This window comes from Mus caroli, unplaced genomic scaffold (genome assembly GCF_978045245.1).
Source record: "Mus caroli unplaced genomic scaffold, Mus_caroli_1 scaffold_6, whole genome shotgun sequence".
Classification (NCBI taxonomy): Eukaryota; Metazoa; Chordata; class Mammalia; order Rodentia; family Muridae; genus Mus; species Mus caroli.
The window spans coordinates 139720377-139739563 of NW_028227261.1; positions in this window are offsets into that span (position 1 = coordinate 139720377).

The window sequence follows — 19187 nt, forward strand, 5'->3', positions numbered from 1 at the left end:
AGTAGATCTCATGTTCTGTCATGCCACCCCCTACTCCATTTTAACAGTATATTTACAGTTGCAGTATCCTTCTACTGTGTATCTCCAATTGACAGATGAAGTCAGAAGGCAAAGATCTTTTGGGGAGAGTCCTTTTTAAATTTTTGATTACCTCATTCCCCCTTTCCTTTCCTCCTTCAAGTCCTCCCACACACTCCCCCATTCCCTTTCAGATTCATGGCCCCTTTTTATTTGATTATTATTATTGCATATATATACATATACATAAATGTATCAATACAGCCAGCTGAGCCTGTTGATTGTATGTACACAATTTCAGGCCCTATCAATTGGTGTTATATAAACAGTGGCTCATCCCTGGGGAAGACTAATTCTCCATTGACTATAGTTCTTTGTCCAGGAATAGGGTCCTTTGAGATTTCCCCCTTCCGATTTAATATGTCTGTTACTGTTGTCATTGTTTGACATATTTTTGAGGAATCATGGGTGTAGCTTCCCTGTCATTTCTTTTTTTTTTTTTAAGATTTATTTACTATTTATATGTAAGTACATTGTAGCTATCTTCAGACACACCAGTAGAGGGCATCAAATGTCATTATGGATGGTTGTGAGCCACCATGTGGTTGCTGGGATTTGAACTCAAGACCTTCGGAAGAACAGTCAGTGCTCTTTTTTTTTTTTTTTAAAGATTTATTTATTTATTATATGTAAGTACACTGTAGCTGTCTTCAGACACTCCAGAAGAGGGCGCCAGATCTCGTTACGGATGGTTGTGAGCCACCATGTGGTTGCTGGGATTTGAACTCTGGACCTTCGGAAGAGCAGTCGGGTGCTCTTACCCACTGAGCCATCTCACCAGCCCAACAGTCAGTGCTCTTAACTGCTGAGCCATGTCTCTAGCTCCTTCCCTGTCATTTCTAAGAGATATAATTTCACTGGTCCTCTGGGTCCTACAATTTCTCTACTCCCTCTTCTGACATGTTTCCTGTCTTAGTTATGGTTTCTATTGCTGTGAAGAGACACCATGGCCAAGGCAACTCTAATACAGAAAAACATTTCATTGGGGCTGCCTTACGGTTTCAGAGATTCAGTCCATTATCATCATGGTAAGAATTATGACAGCAGCATGCAGGCAGGCATGGTGCTGGAGAAGGAGCTGGGAGTCCTACATCTTGATCTAGCAGGTGGCAAAAGAAGACTGGCTTCCACATTGGGCAGAACTTGAGCATAAGAAACCTCAAAGTCCACCCCTCCCAGTGACACACTTCTTTCAACAAGGCCATACTTACTCTAGAAAAGCCTCACCCCCTCCTCATAGTGCAACTCCCTATGAGCCAACCGTTCAAACACATGCGTCTATGGGAGAGATTCCGATGGAAACCACTATAGTCCCTGAGCCTGGGGTACAGAGGTTGTATTGCTTATATGTGGAGTTATAGCCCTCGGGGCTGGGTGCTCCACTAACCATTCTCTATATTTTGACCATTTGTGGTTTTCTGTGATGGTTTCTGTCTCCTGCAAAGAGAAGCTTCTTTTATGAGGGAGGAGAACTGCATTCATCTATGGGTATAAGGATTAGTACTTAGAATAAAATTTGGAATGAGACTGGTCTATAAAGTAGAGCTGGCGTGTTCTCCTCGGAGATCCATGGCCTCACTAGCTGAAAGTAGTTGATTATGTTTCCAGTAGCAAACATGATTTTCCCATTGTTAACTGGGCCTCAAGTCATATTTCTTTTTTACTTTTGTTTTTTTGTTTTTGTTTTTTTGTTTGTTTGTTTGTTTTGGGGGTTTTTTGTTTTGTTTTTGTTTTTTGGGGGTTTTTGGTTTGGTTTGGTTTGGTTTGGTTTGGTTTGGTTTGGTTTGGTTTGGTTTAGTTTGGTTTGGTTTGGTTTTTCAAGACAGGGTTTCTCTGTATAGCCCTGGCTGTCCTGGAACTCACTCTGTAGACCAGGCTGGCCTCAAACTCAGAAATCTGCCTACCTCTGCCTCCCAAGTGCCACCACTGCCCAACCCAGTAATATTTCTAATGCTTGCTGTAGGAGGTGAGTCTGATCCTAAGGTCTTATTCCTCAATTGTTTCTTGACTGATTAATAAAGATGCAAGGGGCCAACTGTTGGGTGGAACAAAAGAGGCAGGATTTCCAGGTCCCTGCAGGCACACCAAGAAACCAAGAAGAGGAAGGGGGATTTCTCCATACTTCAGAGGGAAAAAAGTTTAACCTTGTGTGTGGAATGGCCATAGGCTGCTTCCCCAGGTGGGAGATTAGAAATGCAACTAAGCCAAGGGTAGTTTGGGGTTGTTGAACAAGGAGAAGGTAACTGGGACACTAAGCTAAGGGTAGATTAAGAAGTGCTGAGCTAAGAGTACTGGGAAGGGCATGCTAGCCACAGGAGACTAAAAGCACCCAACAACTGAGCCAATACGCCAGGTTGAAATTGAGCTCTGTGTGTGTCTGTGTTTTTCATCTGAGGATCCAGTATTCTCTGGGCAGGGGCTGGTAGTGCTGTCCACCCAGAGCTTAAAGTCGGGTAGTAGGAACTACATTCAACAGCTTACCACCAAGATATGAGCACCACAATTGCACCTTTTGGAACATCTTCCCGTGACAGTCATTGTTGTGGTTCCTAGATGTCACCTCTGGGTAGGACTATTCATTGTTTTTCTCACTTTGGAAGCTTGTATAGCACCCCCCCCCAAGTACTATGAAAGCTAGTCCTTGAGGAGGAAGCAGCCATATGTCTTGCATTCACAATATATCTCCACTGTCTAACATAATGTATAGCACATTAACAAGCATATTCTATTTGCCAGACAAATAAGGAAATGATTGAATAAACAAATATGTATAATCCCAGAGCCTTAATAAAAGTCTTCAGCATGAAAAAGTCTAGAGCAAATCTTGGGATATAGCTTAGGTGATAGAGTGCTTACTCACTGTGCACAAGGCCCAGGGTTCACTCCACAGTACCATATAAACTGAGGGAGGTGGTGCACTGTTGTAATCTCAACCCTTAGGAGATGGAGGCAGCAGGAACAGAAAGAAGTTCAAGGCCAGCCTCAGCTACATAACAAGCTTCAGGCCAGCATGGACTATGTGATGAGATTCTGTCTTAGGGTAAGAGTGGGGTTGTCCCTTGTATTGTATAAGCTGGCTGAAACCTCTTGGGATCAAACAGTCCTGTGACCTGTCTCAGCCTTTAATGTATCCCTGAGACTACAAGTGTATACCACTGTGCCTAGATCATTTCATGACTTAAAAAACAATCCTGTATTGCATGGGCATATGTGCATGCGCAGGCAAGTGCCCACAGGTCTAGAAGCTTTGGGTCCCCTGAAGCTGGAATAATTTGTAGCTGTGATCCACCTGACAGGAAATATAATTTGGATCCTTTGCAAGAGTAATATGGGCTCTTAAATGTTGACCCATCCTTGAGGCCTTTCATAACTTTTTAATGAAGATGACAGTATTGCTATTTAACTTAACAATATGTATTTATTGTTGCAATGTGTCTCTACAACTATAGTTGTACCTAGAGAGTGATACGTTTGAAGAATTTTTCTCCTTTTATTTCACCATAAATCAATCCAGAAAGTTATTTTGCTTTACTTTATCATATGGAGTCCCCATTCCACTTAGAACTTATTTGAAGCTAATGGCAGTTACTCCTTCACTGTAAAAGATAATAGATCTATGGAGGTTGCATTTACAGTAATACCAAATCAGACAAAAAAAAAAAAATCTCCTAGATGGACATCACTTCATTCTAGTTTCAAGATAACACCATGGCTTACAGTTACTCAATACAGGTTAAGTAGCACTCACAAATTCATGATATTTCATTTTTATGACAGGTGACATCTTTATTCACAAGAGAAGCTAATACATCAGTTATAATGAGAGGTTTTGCTCACACAAGCAATGTGACATATAGTGTAACTGGACTGCCACCCTAGTTATTTGCTACATAACAAAGCACATCCAAAGCCAGTTGCTTTACACAATGTGACTGGTTGCACATAATTGTCTGTAGGTTGATTAGGTGACTAGACGTGCATCAACTTAGCCAGCTAAGCTTAGCTGGAAAGTTTGCTTATAGCTGGTTTCAGCTGGGACATCTGAGGTGGATGGACATCTCCTCACAATCCTTATGTGCCTTCTAGTATTAAAGCTCTACTCCAAGAGGAAGTCACAGTGAGAGTGCAGTTTCCAACAGTCACTTTTATAACACGCTTTGGCTGTCAGCAGCTTTCGAAGCCTACCTTTGACTCTCTGTTGGACAACTAGTGATCACCCTTCCTCTTTGAAGTTACAAGGCCAGTGGAGGAATAGGCACTGTTTCTTGATGGGAGGACCAGCAATCACATCGCAAAGGGGCATGGAACATAAGAAGACAGGATTGTTGAAAGCCATTGTACAGTTATATGACTGTTTACCCTTTATTTACAATGGTCTGTGTCCCACTTTAGGAAAAGACAATTAGATTCCAACTAATGAAATTTTGCTGTGTCCATATTATGTTTTGAAAGTCCTTAAAGGAACTAACATGGAAAATGCATTAGTCCCCTTTGCGAGGTATAGAAGTGGGATCAGTGCAACACTTAAGACGTTGTGCAAGAATCCACTTATGAATTAAGGAGTTAGTGCCATCTCCAGATTGGATCTGCCATGGAAGCCAGTTTAGCTCTGTCTATTTAGTGCATGTGACCTATTTGATACTTTGTGCAATTTCTTAGACCTCTGTAAGTCCCACCAGCAAGTTAATCTGCACCATGCACAGGCCCTCAATGTCTAGCCTCAAAAACATGAGCCAACTAAATGTTTTGTTTTTTGTTTTTATTTTTGTTGGTTTGTTTGGTGCCAGTTTTCCACTTTGTGGTACTCTGTGATAGAATCATAAAATAAACTAAGAAAATTCCCCAAATCTACTTTGTACATTGTGTCACCTAAGCCAAATCCAGGTCCATACAGAGCTCTTTGGTATGTATGTATGTATGTATGTATGTATGTATGTATGTATGTAAGTATGATTCCACAGTTCAACCGCTTGGATAGAACAGGATTCTGAAATGTACTGGGGAACAAGTCACTGGTTGCTTGTGTATAACAGTACAGGATTCTCCTTCATGAGGATACAATTCTGCGTGTTCTGGTATTCCATTTTCTGTCTACTGGTTCCCCTCACTCTTATACTCCCACTGAACCCATGCTTTTCTGTAAGATATGCCTCCTGTTGACAGCTGAGTCGCTTTTTCAGCCTGCCTTCAGTTGGAATCACGAAGGCCTCTTTACACTTGATACTGTCTCTTTAAGTCCATATTTATATAATTTCATTGAATGTAAAATACCCTCTATAAGTTCATAGGCTTGAAATCCTGGTTCCCAGCTGGTGGTGTTCTTTAAGAAAGTTGTTGCATATTTAGGAGGTGGTGCCTTGTTGGAAGAATGAGTCACTGGGGGTGGAACTCGATGTTTTATGAACTCATTCTATTTCCTGTTCACCTTCTTGTTGGAAGCAAGAAGAGATCCTTGCACGCACAGATCACCAGGGAAACCAGGAATGTTAAGCATGCAGGATTATTCTTTGAAAGGAAAGGCTGTATAACCTGTTTTTTTCCCCATCCTGAAGGCTGGGAATTGGAGGTGAATAACAGTCTGGTGATTTGTGTTATCTGTAGAGCCAGACCATAGCAAGCTTCCACAAACAGGACCAGAAGTGGCCAAGTGTCCTAAATGACTCTTCCATTATCTGAATAGCTAGGAGCTCCCCCAAGCACTCCGAAGGACTGGAGGTGGCAAGTAGCCCAAATGACCACTGTGTTATCAGTTTGACAGAGACCAGACCAGATCCTTCCCTGGGCCCTTAAGCCAATACATGTAACCTATCTCTAGAAACCATCTTCTTGGGAAAAAAGGCATGTACTTTGGGCTGAGTTTCAATGTAATTGGGCTTCCTTGTTCACCAGAAATTATATTATAGCAGGAAAAATGTTTCCCCTCAAATTGTACTATTTAAATATGCTGGCAATAAATCTCCTGACATTAGACTCCAAAAGTTTGATCCAGCCTGGCTAACTCAGGCTGAATCGACTTTTCCTTCTTGCCTCTTCATGGATCTTTATGCTACTTACTGGTCATGATGCCTTTAGGGACCCCATACCCTCTGCTTCCTGACTTCAATGCAATGTGACTAGAAGCCTTCTGTACCTGTTACCAAGCTGTCCCTATCCTGACAGACTGTATCCCCTTGACATGTAACAAAGTAACCCCTCTCTCCTTTAAAAAGTTGCTTCTTGCCAGGCAATTTGTCACAAGAATGAGAAAAGTATCTCAGTACAAAAAAAGTATTATTGAAAGTATTATCATTGTTGTGATAAACCTGAATATATGGTTTTTAGGCTTTGGAACTTGTTTGCAGGACAAATATGGTAGACTTTGGAACTAACAAGAAAAATATCCTTAAATGCTGTCAACAGAGTTTAATGGACTATTCTCATTGGAATTTGAAAGCCCTAAAGGCTACAAAGACTATAAATAGTAGAAGGATGATTCCTGAGGTTTCAGATAGCAACAAAGACTCATTTGAGAAATGATGTGGGCTATTTCTGCTAACCTGTCATGAGAACCAGAGGGAGGTTTAAAGTTCAGGCATAAGGGACTATTTTGCTTGGCAGAGGAAATTTCAAAGCAGGGCAATACTCAAGCTCACCACTATAGGTCTAACTGTGTAGCCCCTCCTTCCTTCTTAGTCAGTCTTTGCCTTCCGAGCAGAAGTAATCTGTCCAGCCTTCTTCTGGTAACATACCTTTCATGCCCATTGTCATGGCTTTCCTCACATGACATATCCCAGAACTCTAAACCAAAATATTTATCCTTAGGTTGCTTCTCTCATGATATTTTATCATAAGAATAGAAAAGTTAGCAAGACAAATTGTAGAGAGAATCTATTATTTACTTTATGGACATATCATCTGTCAATAAAAAAACTTATAGCCAATGAGCTGAAGCAGGAATAGGTAGCAGCAGTTCCAGGAGAGAGAGAAAAAAGAATTCTGGGAAATAGGCTCAAGAGATCATCCAGATAGAGAGGAAGATGGTTGAATACACCTGATGAGAGTTAACTAACCAGTAGAAGAACTTAGACTAGAATAAACTAGATTATTGAGATATGAGCTAGTTAAGGAACAGAGCCAAGGTTATTAGCTTAGGCATTTGTTCATAGACATGAAGTCTTAGAGTTGCTATTTCTGTGAACAAAGTGGATGGGAGGGAAAGAATAGTTATATCAAATTCTTGAATAGCTAAGGAAACTTTCTATATTACTCTCTTAGTTTCTTGGAAGTCACCCTCCATATGAATTTTATCCTGAGGCCTTCATCCCTATTGAAAACTTGCTACTAGTTTAAAGACTGTTTTGGACCATATATTTTCCTTTAAAGTATGTTACAAATGTTCCTCCTTTAGTTCACTTCAGTGGTAGGCCAAATGGTACCAAAGACATCTACAGTCTAATCCCCAAGATCTTGTGCCTGTTTTATCTCATAAAGCAAAGGGTACTTTGCATATCTTGTTATATGGTACAGACCTACAGACAAGAAGTCTGATCTGAATGGCCCCTCCTGACCCCTCCTAAGTACGTGAGTCTTTAAAGGCTAAGCACCTTTTCCAGTCAAGGCCAGATTTCCAAGAGCTGTGAAAAGTGAAGAGAACACAGCTTACCACTGCCAGCTTAGAGGATGGGAGAAGACTGAAGACTCAGGGTGGCCTTTGCAAGTTAGGATTGACCTTCAGCTAATGACAGCAAGGACACAGAGTCTATGTTCACAAAGAACTGGACTTGGCAAAGTACAAGTAAGGAAGGAACAAGGCCTCACCTGGCCCTGAAATACCTTGTGTTTACCCAGCAGAGCCATGGTGGACTTTCACTTATCTTATTTTTTATTTTATTTTATTTTTTAAATTTTAAAAATTTTTTATTTATTTAATGTATGAATGCTCTGCTGCATATACATTCGTCTGCCTGAAAAAGGCACCAGTTCCTCCTATAGATGGTTGTAAGCCACCATGTGGTTGCTGGGAACTGAACTCAAGACCTCTGAAAGAACAGCCAGTGCTCCCAACTGTTGAGCCATCTCACCAGCCCACAAATCTGTATTATTTAAGCTGCTCTATTTTCCGTAATTTGGGGATACCGATAGAAAAGGCAACTTTTTCTCTTATAATACTTTATCAAATGCCACTAAAAAGAAGGAAGTCACCACCTTTACTGTTCTTATAATATCAAATGCCACTAAAAAGAAGGAAATCACCACCTTTACTGTTCTTCTTGGAAGTTATTTCAGTAAAATCAGCAAGCTCATCTGATACATTTTGTATTTTCCAAGTTACCATAGCATTAGTTAACTGGCCATCTTACCTCTAGTTTCTGTAGCAATTTTTCCCACTGATCTCCTGGTGGTACTATCTGTTCTCCATTGCTTACACTATTGGCGGCTGCCTAGTATAACCAGTGTTCCAGATATTACAGATTTTATTACAAAAGTACCGGTTTGGTAACATTTATATTTGTTTGCACTTTATTTTCGATACCAATTTCCACTGAAGCCATCTGTTACTTGGAACTTTTAGTAGCAGATTATGTTTATATATTGCTTTGTAAGAATCTACGATCCTGCCGGGCAGTGGTGGTACATGCCTTTAATCCTAGCACTTGGGAGGCATAGGCAGGCGAATTTCTGAGTTCAAGGCCAGAGTTAGTTCTAGGACAGCCAGGACTATACAGAAAAACCCCGTCTCGAAAAAAAAAAAAAAAGTATCTACTATCCTAAAACATACTAGATTAAAATAATAATGTTACTAGTCACAGTCTTGAGGGTCAGTAGTTAGCTTTGCTGTCTCAACTGCAGATGCATTAGCATATGGCTATTGGCTCAGCTAGGGTACACCATCAGATGACGTGGCTATTCCAACTTCTTCTTCCATATTTGAGATGGGCTCCCAGGAGGGCAATTAACAGATGCTGCTTAGCCTCTTAAATCTAATGTTCTAGACCATGTATGAGGCTTCATGTGCTATATTCTTTTGTTTATTATAAGTCACAGGAGTACATTCAAGTAGCAGAAGGATAAAGCCAGCCGCTTGATGAAAGCGTGACAATGTCACACACATAGCCATAATCAGTGCAGGGAGGTAGTATTGATTAGGGGCATTATAGAGTGATCTATTGCAGCTACAAATGACATTTCTTGTTATGAAAATAAGGAAAAGTTAAGGATAGGTACTCATGGGGTTCTATAATCAGAGAAAAAATGTTTAATAGGAACTTCTGAGGTCTACCTGAGTAGTATAATTCTAGTGACTTCTTATGAAATGGGAAGTATACTCATATTTATATTAATTATGTTATTGCAAACTTTATAACTGCTTTCCCTACCATGTTGGGGAGGCTGTAAAATTTTGCTCTACTTTGCAGACTTTTTTTTCTCTTTGTGTTTTTCCTTTGTGATGGAAATATTGATAAAATTATATTGAATCCACAACCTCTGCGTGGTGATGTTAGTTAAGCTAGAGAAATCTGTTTGCACCTCATTTATCTAATTAGTTTTAAAAACCAGTGATAAGCCGGGCGTGGTGGCGCACGCCTTTAATCCCAGCACTCGGGAGGCAGAGGCAGGTGGATTTCTGAGTTCGAGGCCAGCCTGGTCTACAAAGTGAGTTCCAGGACAGCCGGGGCTACACAGAGAAACCCTGTCTCGAAAAACCAAAAAAAAAAAAAAAAAAAAAAAAAAAAAACCAGTGATAATGGGGTGAGGTGTTTGTGACAAATGAGATACATGGGATGTACAGTAAATGCTCATCACAGATCTTTTATATTCTTGAATGGGTTTTGGTTTTGTTTTGTTTTGTTTTTGTTTTTGTTTTTTTTCTGTTTGAAGGAGACTTGGGAAGTAAGTATTTCCAAATTAAAAGGAAAGTGTAGTTAACTGGGGTGTGTTCATATTTTTAACTCATTAAAGTGTTTTTACACTTGCCTTACTGCTCCATGTTGAATTCTTATTGTAGGATCTGTGTGCTTTTTGTAAATCTTCAAGGATGCCATAACAGGCCAAAGGGCTTCCTCAGTCTTTTGGAAATGCATGTTAAGGCATCTTGACAACTATGACTGGGCTCAAGAAAACAAGGCTTAGATTTCACAATAAAGATGACCTTTGACTGCTGTTTTAGTACATCCATACTCTGAAATTGCAATAAGCTGGTTGGGCTGAACAGTCTTTGAGGATGGAACTCTATGAAGTCTAAAACAAGTAGCTTTATCTTCATCTCAAGTAGATTTCATTGATTCTCCAGAAGATAGATATAATCCTGTAGACAGACAGACACACACATATATATGATATATACCATATATATACCATATATATATATATATATATATATATCATACATATATAAAATACCTATTCTGTCTGTATGTGTACTACATATATATGTACATACATAAATGCATATGTATATGTATATATAAGGTATAACCCTTTTTCCTATTAAGTTGCTTCTGTCAGATACTTTGTCATTGTAATGAGGATAAATAGTCATAGCTAAGTAACTAAGATAGCACATTGATTTGGCTAAAAATTGTTTTGCCTTCTTAGAAGGATAAAATTTCAACACAATAACACCATGGTGTCTTAATTGTCAGTGATGTTTTTAAGAACCTGAAGTGATAGTCCAATGTGGTGGCATACTCCTGTAATTCCAGGATAGGGGGGGAAGGCAGGCCAAGGTTAGCTTTGGATGCACAGCAAGTTCAAGGCCAAACTGGGCTACATCATAAGACATTATGTCAAAAACAAAACAAAACCAAAAAACCCAACTAAACTGCCAATTTTGTATGTAGCTCCTCATTGTGAAAATACTGTTGGCATGAAGGATAGCTGTCAGGCACACTTAAGTCTCAGGTTTCTCTGAGAAATCTGTGTTTATATGTTGTAATTAAAAGAGATTTCTGTTTGTTTATGATAAGATTTCACTATACCATAACCCAGACTAGCCTGGAACTTACTATATATGATAATAAACACTGAATGTCAAGATTTAGAATATCCTATGAAACAAGCCAGTGGACACTGAAGTAAAAATTTCTGTTTTCTTTGGAGACTCAGTTGAGTCGTGTGATGTTTTTCCAGGCACTGTCTTATGAGAGAATGTATTTGCTGAAGCAAACATGTGAAAGGATATTTTTGCTGAGGACAGACAAGTGGTGTTTTTGTAAAAGCAGCCTGGGAAAAGGGCACGTGATGTTTAGCAAGAACAGATGCTTCAACAAACACGTGATGTTTGAAAAGAGTATAAATATAACCCAACAGACAGAGGACGGACTGGGTGGCATTTGTTCGCCTTGCCACTCGTTGCTGGTTAGAGTTTGTCATGACATTATAGAGAAACACACACCAAAGAACTTCTGGTGGTGTTCCTGCAGCTTCTTGTGCTGGTTGGCAGAGTCTCATGGTTTCTCAATCACCCTGCCATTGCTGATTCGTGAATGGTGTTTGTGAGTGGATTGAACTGCAGCTGTTGATTTGTGTGAACTACAGCGCTGATATCCTGATAGCACAGGTTGGATTTCGCTCCAAAGAACTACTTCTAAATAGCTCCATAAAAATTCTCCAGGACACCATTAAAAACAGGTTTTTCTTTTGTATAAAGAAGAATGAGCTAATGTAGCTGTGACTGAATAATCCTCTCTCCTCCAAATTGCCTCAACCTCATACTGTATGTATTCAAAGGAAGGGCATTCAGGGTGTGCCGAGGTTGATGAGATAATAAAGATGGAGCCCTAATTGAACAGAATTTCTCTCTCTCTCTCTCTCTCTCTCTCTCTCTCTCTCTCTCTCTCTCTCTCTCTCTCCCCTCTCCCTCTCCCTCCCCTCTCCCTCTCCCTCTCCCTCTCCCTCTCCCTCTCCCTCTCCCTCTCCCTCTCCCTCTCTCTCTCTCTTTCTCTCTGTGTGTGTGTGTGTGTGTGCGCGCGCGCATGCGCGTGTGCATGTGTGTGTGGTGGGGAGTTATATCTACCTGTTTGTGTGCAGGGATGTGTGTAGTTATCAATTACAGGAGTCAATTATCTCTGGGGATTAAAGTCAGGTCCTCAGGCTTCTGGCTCAGTGTCTTTTCTGTGGCTCCCTCTCTCTGGCTTCAATTAGCATTCCTTTAAGAAGAGGCTTGAGGTGCTAATTCTCTTACTCTCTCCTCAAGCTTGGGAGGGATGCCACTTACAGAGACAGTTAAATAACTGTGACTACCTTCAATTCAAGTCAAGAAGACAGCTTTCACCGGTCCAAGAACCTGCTACCCTTATCTTGGTGCTTCCACCTCCAGAACTGTGAAAAAATACAATTGTATTTTGTAAACTTTGCAATTTGTTTGTTTTTTGTTTTTTGTTTTTTGTTTTTTGTTTTTTGTTTTTTGTTTTTTGTTTTTTGTTTTTCAAGACAGGGTTTCTCTGTGTAGCCCTGGCTGTCCTGGGTCTCACTCTGTAGACCAGGCTGGCCTCGAACCCAGAAATCCACCTGCCTGCCTCTGCCTCCCAAGTGCTGGGACTAAAGGCGTGCGCCACCACTGGCCATGTTTTCTTTTTTTTTATGGCAGCTCAAACTGAGCAATACATCCCCAAAAGTAAGATTAACATTACAAACATTTTTTTTCCAGTCCTGGATATCAAACCCAGAACCTCATGTATTCTAGGTAAGTCTAATGCTTACCTCCATCCCCAGGCCCAATGTAACTTTAAAAACAAAATCCATTTAGCCCTTTGAGACATATATGCAGACTATCGTAGAGAGATATACACACATGAATCATAGAAAAAAACCTATTGAGAAAAAGAAGCAATTGACAAGTGTTACATTATCCTTCCCTGTGATTTCCCAAACTCTACTAAAACACCCATCACCCCTTTAGAAGCTGGCATTCCTTGCATTTCGTTGCACATCTTGAATCACATTTTGGGCTTATTTTCTGCTTTTCACTTTCTCTTGTGTAATTGAGCCCTTAAATAAATTATCTCAGAGTATTTAACCAGGTGTCTGTTTCCCAACGTTTCAGAATCCTTGTACCATTTTACAACTCATTTTTTTCAGCAAATGTTTATTGGGCACTTTCTACATGCCAGGCAATTGTTAGGACTCCTAAATGCCTGCCTGCAGAACAAAAAAGATAGATGGTTTCATAAGGAATGAAGGGCATACGCATGCATGTGTGTGCGCACACAAACACACACACACATACACACACACACACACACACACACACACATAGCCCACAAAATATATATATATATATAAAACTACTGAGCCTAATTGAAGCTGCTGACTTGGGGGAGATATTTTTGTTAATCCATTAACATTTAGTCACATTTATTATCTATTATTTATATGTCATTATTTGGACAATAAAAAAAGACTAACCAAGTGAACACTTGGGACATGTTAGATAATGTATGCAGTGTGATAAGCACCTATCTAAAGAGAATGAAACTAATTTCCATGTGCTGATATTGAAAACCTCTTAAATAATTATGTGAAAACATGATACAGAAAAACACGATAGAACTATTCCACTTATGTAAAATTAAATATAAACAAACCTTGTTGATTTATTTGACACAGACTATAGTAAACAAATGAATGCCTTTTAAGATCTTTTTAAAAGGCTGGAGAGATGGCATGGTAGTTAAGAGCACTGACTTCCAGAGGACCAGAGTTCAAATCCCAGTATCCACATGGTAGCTCACAACTGTCCGTAATGGGATCCAATGCCCTCTCTGGTGTGTCTGAAGACAGTGACAGTGCACTCATATGCATAAAATAAATAATCTTTTTTAAAAAAAATCTTTTAAAAAGAGTTATATGATCTCAAGTACCACAAATACAAGAGTTTGATCCAGAAATTTCACTTTCATTTTTCAGACGACGTTTCTCTGTGTAGCACTAGGTGTCCTAGAACTCACTCTGTAGACCAGGCTGGTCTCCAACTCACAGAGATTCACCTGCCTCTGTCTCCTAAGTGCTGGGATTAAAGGCTTATGCCACCACCCCCTGTCCTAAATTTTACTTTTTTAATAAAAATGATACACCAAAAATTTTACATTTTATATAATTATTGAAATATAATCCTTGCAGCATTTTAATAGTAGAATATTTGAAATAGTTTTAGTTTACAACATTCTGAAGTTAGGTCAATAAAGCATGAAGCATTCATTAAAAGGTAAAACGTACAATTGTTAAAGTTACATTTTTAGAAATACCGTGATACGGAAAATAGAACAAAATTTTAAATAATAAAAGCAGGTCCCCAAAACAGATTTGAGAGCAGATTCTTCATCTTAGGTGTATGTAAATGTATCTGCTTAGTCGGCTGTGGTGGTACACAATTTTAATCCTAGCACTCACGGTTCTTTGAGTAAGAGTCTAGCTTGGTCTATAGAGTAAATTCCAGGACAGCCTGGACTACACAGAAATAAACTGTCTTGAAAAACAAACAAATAAACAAGCAAATGTATGTCTGATTAGACAAATGAACCCAGCCCAGGAAATTTTTAGACTAGTGTGCTGGCATCTGAGAGACATTGACTTCCCAGGGAGAAATAATAGTCTATTTTATAAAGGGAAGGGAGAGGGTGTACAAAATAAGGAAGAGAGAGAGGATTCAGAAACAAGAAGCAATGATGTAGCCATATGAGGGCTAAAAAACATTAACTAGAAAAGCAGAGATAGTTCCTTTAGGTCCCATGCAGAAACTAAGCAGAACAATGCTATTGAGTCACATTGTTACTGCCTATGGGCCTTGATTGGGTTTATTTTATCCACCAGTTAAAGAAATAAAGAGGAAAAAATATCTCTAGCATGACAGGTAGCAGGAGAAAAGTTATAAACACAGCAGACAGAGACCTTCGGGTCAGCTAAAGAAAGACTCATAGTGGGGTGAGGCAACCAACTCATACAGCAGGCTTATAGAGAGGAACGAACCAACGTCGCAGAGAAGGGGGTGCTCCTGGGAAGCTGAGGTCTAGTTTCTCCATGAGCACTGGGACTTTTACAGTCTTTGAGGGGTCTGCTTCAGGAGAGGTTGCTAAGTTGGAAGAAAGGCATGACTGCTGATTAGCCCACTTCTGTTGGGTAAACATACTTTGATCTAGCTTTGAGCTGGTAGAACCAGCCCATTAGAAGGGGCCCTACCTGAAAATAAATAACAGGATATCAGAACTACATTAGAACAAAAGGGAGAAGTGACCTAGGCAGACAGCAGGGAGCCTGCTGCTTCACCAGTGGGTTGAGACTATGCACATGTAGAGAAAGCTGAGACTTGTTTCAGATTGTAATAGTAGTAAGGGCAGCCTTCCTACAGCTGTTGTAAACAGCAGTGACTGGAGCTACCACAGCCTGAAATTCCAGCTTGACTGTGGCTTAGTTACCTTCTTAATTCTATAGTAAGACCCATTTTTGAATCTCCAAGTTACTTTTCTTAATTTTGAACATCTATAATTTTACATGACCACTCCTCTTCATCCCCCTCCCACCAAAGATATTTGCATAAAATCATTTGTCTTAGCTAACTTCTTTTTGTTTGTTTGTTTGTTTCGTTGTTGTTTTTTGTTTGTTTGTTTTGTTTTTTTGAGACAGGGTTTCTCTGTGTAGTCCTAACTGTCCTGGAACTCACTCTGTAGACCAGGCTGGCCTCGAACTCAGAAATTCGCTTGCCTCTGCCTCCTAAATGCTGGGATTACAGGTGTGTGCCACCACCACCTAACATTAGAATTATTTTGTTTTATTCACAGTTTACCTAAAGTCGTTTTGTGAGTCAGCGTTGGGTTGCTCCTTTAGATGACTAGGAAGAAGAGTTTACAAAGGGAGATGATTTTACTTTGGCTTGGGGTTTTTAGAGATTTTAGTTCATGGACAGGTGGCTAGTGGTAAGGCAGACATCATGATAATAGGAATGTATGATGGTGCACTTACTCATCTCCTGGTGGTAGAAAGTATGAGAAAGAGAGAGAGAGAGAGAGAGAGAGAGAGAGAGAGAGAGAGAGAGAGAGAGAGAGAGAGAGAGAGAGAGAGAACACCATCATAGACAAAGTATCAGATCTCACAAAACCTCTGACTAATAAATGACTTACTTCTTCCAGGTTAACCCCACCCCCCTTTTTTTTCCCAACATGGCACTTTTATTGATTCTCTGGGAATTTCACACCATGAGCACTGTGATGGTTTGAATAGGTATGGCCCCCATAAACTCCTGTGTTTGAATGCTTGGCTCATAGGGAGTGGCACTTTAAGGAACCATGACCTTGTTGAAGTGGCCTTACTGGAGGAAATGTGTCACTGTGGGGGAGAGCACTGAGGTCTCCTCAGCTCAAGTTATGCCCAGTGTGACAGTCTCCTCCTGGCTGGCTTTGGATCATGATGTAGCTTCCTGCCATGATAATAATGGACTAAACCTCTGAAACTGTAAGCCAGCCCCAATCAAATGATAGCCTTTATAAGAGTTGCCTTGGTCAGGATGTCTCTTCACAGCAATTAAACCCTAACTAAGACATATCCTGATCACACTCATTTCTCAGTTCCCCACTCCCTTTTCTGCCCCTCCACCCTTGTGTTATCTTTATACTCACTGGAGCATGGTCAAACTCTCAGAACTGGGTCCTTCCCCTCCAATTTGCCCATCAGAAGTTATCTATTGTGGAGAGATACACTTCAACATCTCCACATCACTTTTAAAGAGTTCTCTTTGATGGTGTCCTGTCCAGACTGTTATTTTGGGGGGAGAGAAGTGGCATCTGGGGTAGGGGTTGGAGTTGTCATAGAAACCTTCCATGTCCCTCCCTCTCAACTATGCATCTGCAGTCACAGAGATCACAGCAAATGTAGCTTCTTGTTCTAGCAGGAGCAGGGATCATGCATTCCACAGGGATTCTGGCCACAGCACAAACCACAAACACAGCAGTAATACATGGACCAGACACGGCCCCCAGGGGGAGCTCAGACCATGCACACCATCATCTATGGCCCATCTTCTAAAGTTGCCACCACCTCCCCAAATAGGGGTACTAGTGAAGTACCAAGTCTTCCACACATGAACATTTAATATGAAAATTATAGCAGTTACTGAATCAAGTACAAAAGACATGGCTCCAATTTCCTGAGTTGGCATTAGTTCCCTAAAGGAGTTTACCTAATGTTTAAAACATTTATTCTAGTCTCTGCACATGGAATATTTTTAGTGTGAGAGTCCACACTAAAAATAACCTTTTGCAAATAGTTCTTAAACTAGGTCTCAAGAAGGCTGTGCTCTGGGCATGGTATAGCTATCATCCTTTGAATTCTCAACAGCCATGGCTACCAAGACTCATACAAGGTTGATCCCAGTAACCCCCAATCATGATGGAAGATATGATGAGACCCAGACACTTCTTGAGTATATTAAACAGTTAACAGTTAATGGAAGAGAGATAAACTTTCTTCAGTACTGTAGCCCATGGTCCTATAGATAACCTTTCACTGCATGCTCCTATAAGTAGCCCTAATTAAACACCTTGGTGCACCTAGCTAGACTTAGAGTTATTTCTTTGGTTTTTCACTGGTGTCTTATCTGGGTATTTAGATATTTGTTAATCTCTCCATCCCACTTAGTACTTGGTGCTAGAACATGGGCATGACAGAACTGAAGGTAAGTTTGGAAGGAACATTTTTTTGTTTATTTGTTTCTGTTGTGTGTGATGAAACACATGATTAAAGATAAGCAGTCTGCATCTGCGGGGGGAGGGGGCTTTTTAAAAATAAAAATGGTGTCTTTTCCCATGTGGTATGGACTGGTTTGCCTTCCAGCTGAACTATCCTTGCTATGGCTGACAAGATATGCAATCACGGCTGATGAGTCTAAAGCAGAGTGTCCGTGAGGAGAACGCCATGGTGGCTATTTTCTGTTTATATGTGTCAGCGTACCTCGAAGATGGATGGGGTCTACCTTATGAGTATGGGGATGACCTATTATGTGACACTGTTCCTTGGGATATGTGAACAATTGTCTACTCACCACCGATAGGAAACTGGTGATGGACCGGCATAAGGACACCACAAAAGTCCCACTGGCAAGCCAGTAAGATTTATTGGGGTTATTTACAGGAATATGGATGAGGAGTTACATACAGGAGAACTAATGACTCAAAGCCAGTTGCATCAGCAAAACTCCAAGGCAGCATGGAGGACAGCTCATGAAAGCTGGAAACCTGGAACACATTAAACAGCCTTCAGGCAGTTCAACAAGTTAGAGTGTGTATATCAGTTGGTCTGAACTTTCCGAGTACTCCAGTGTGTTTCTGCATCATCCAAGTGCTCCATTGGAAACTACCTTCTATGTGGCTAGGCTTGTCTGAGAGTATCTCTCAACAGTCCTTACTGTTTACAGATGCTTGGGAAGGGAGGACTCTAGTGAATCTGGTCAGTTTTGGGGACATCCTGAAACTTCTGAGTTGCTTGTTTTCTGAGCTTAATGAGTTTCCTTGTAGGATGGAGTGTTTGCCTCTCCTGAGAAATCCCGTATTGTTAGAAGCTTCTCTCCAAGGTGAAAGGTTGTCTTTCAGGGAAAATTGCTATATAATTGCCCAAATGGCTCATGGGTTAGAGGGCATATTGCAATTCTTCCAAGTACCATACATGGGATAAGATCATAAACAGATTGTGGCCTCAGTTATGTGGACTTTACTCTCCACAATAAGATCTGCCCAGTAAGATGAGACTGTACTGCCCATCCAAAAAGACCTTGTGTACAGGAGAAGTTACAATGAAAGAACAGGCTTGTCCTCTGCACAAGCCGCTGCCACTGGGAATGAAATGCAGGCAATGGCTTCACAGCCTGGCTCGTGAGGTTGTGGGACATGGAGTAGATGGAACCAGGCCACATGTGTGAAAAAGCAAGAGTAATGGAACTTCCTATTCCTTGTTAATTCCAAGACAGCATAATCTGAAGCAATCTGAAAGAAATCAGTCCCTTAGGAGCTGACTCATGAAAGTGGTCAGGGCCACTTGCTTATTGCTGACAAAAGTCTCCATGAATATAAGGTGCTACGGGATCTTAGAGGAAGGACAGAGAATGGGGCATGTCCGATCAGACTGGACTGTTGACAGGAGACTTA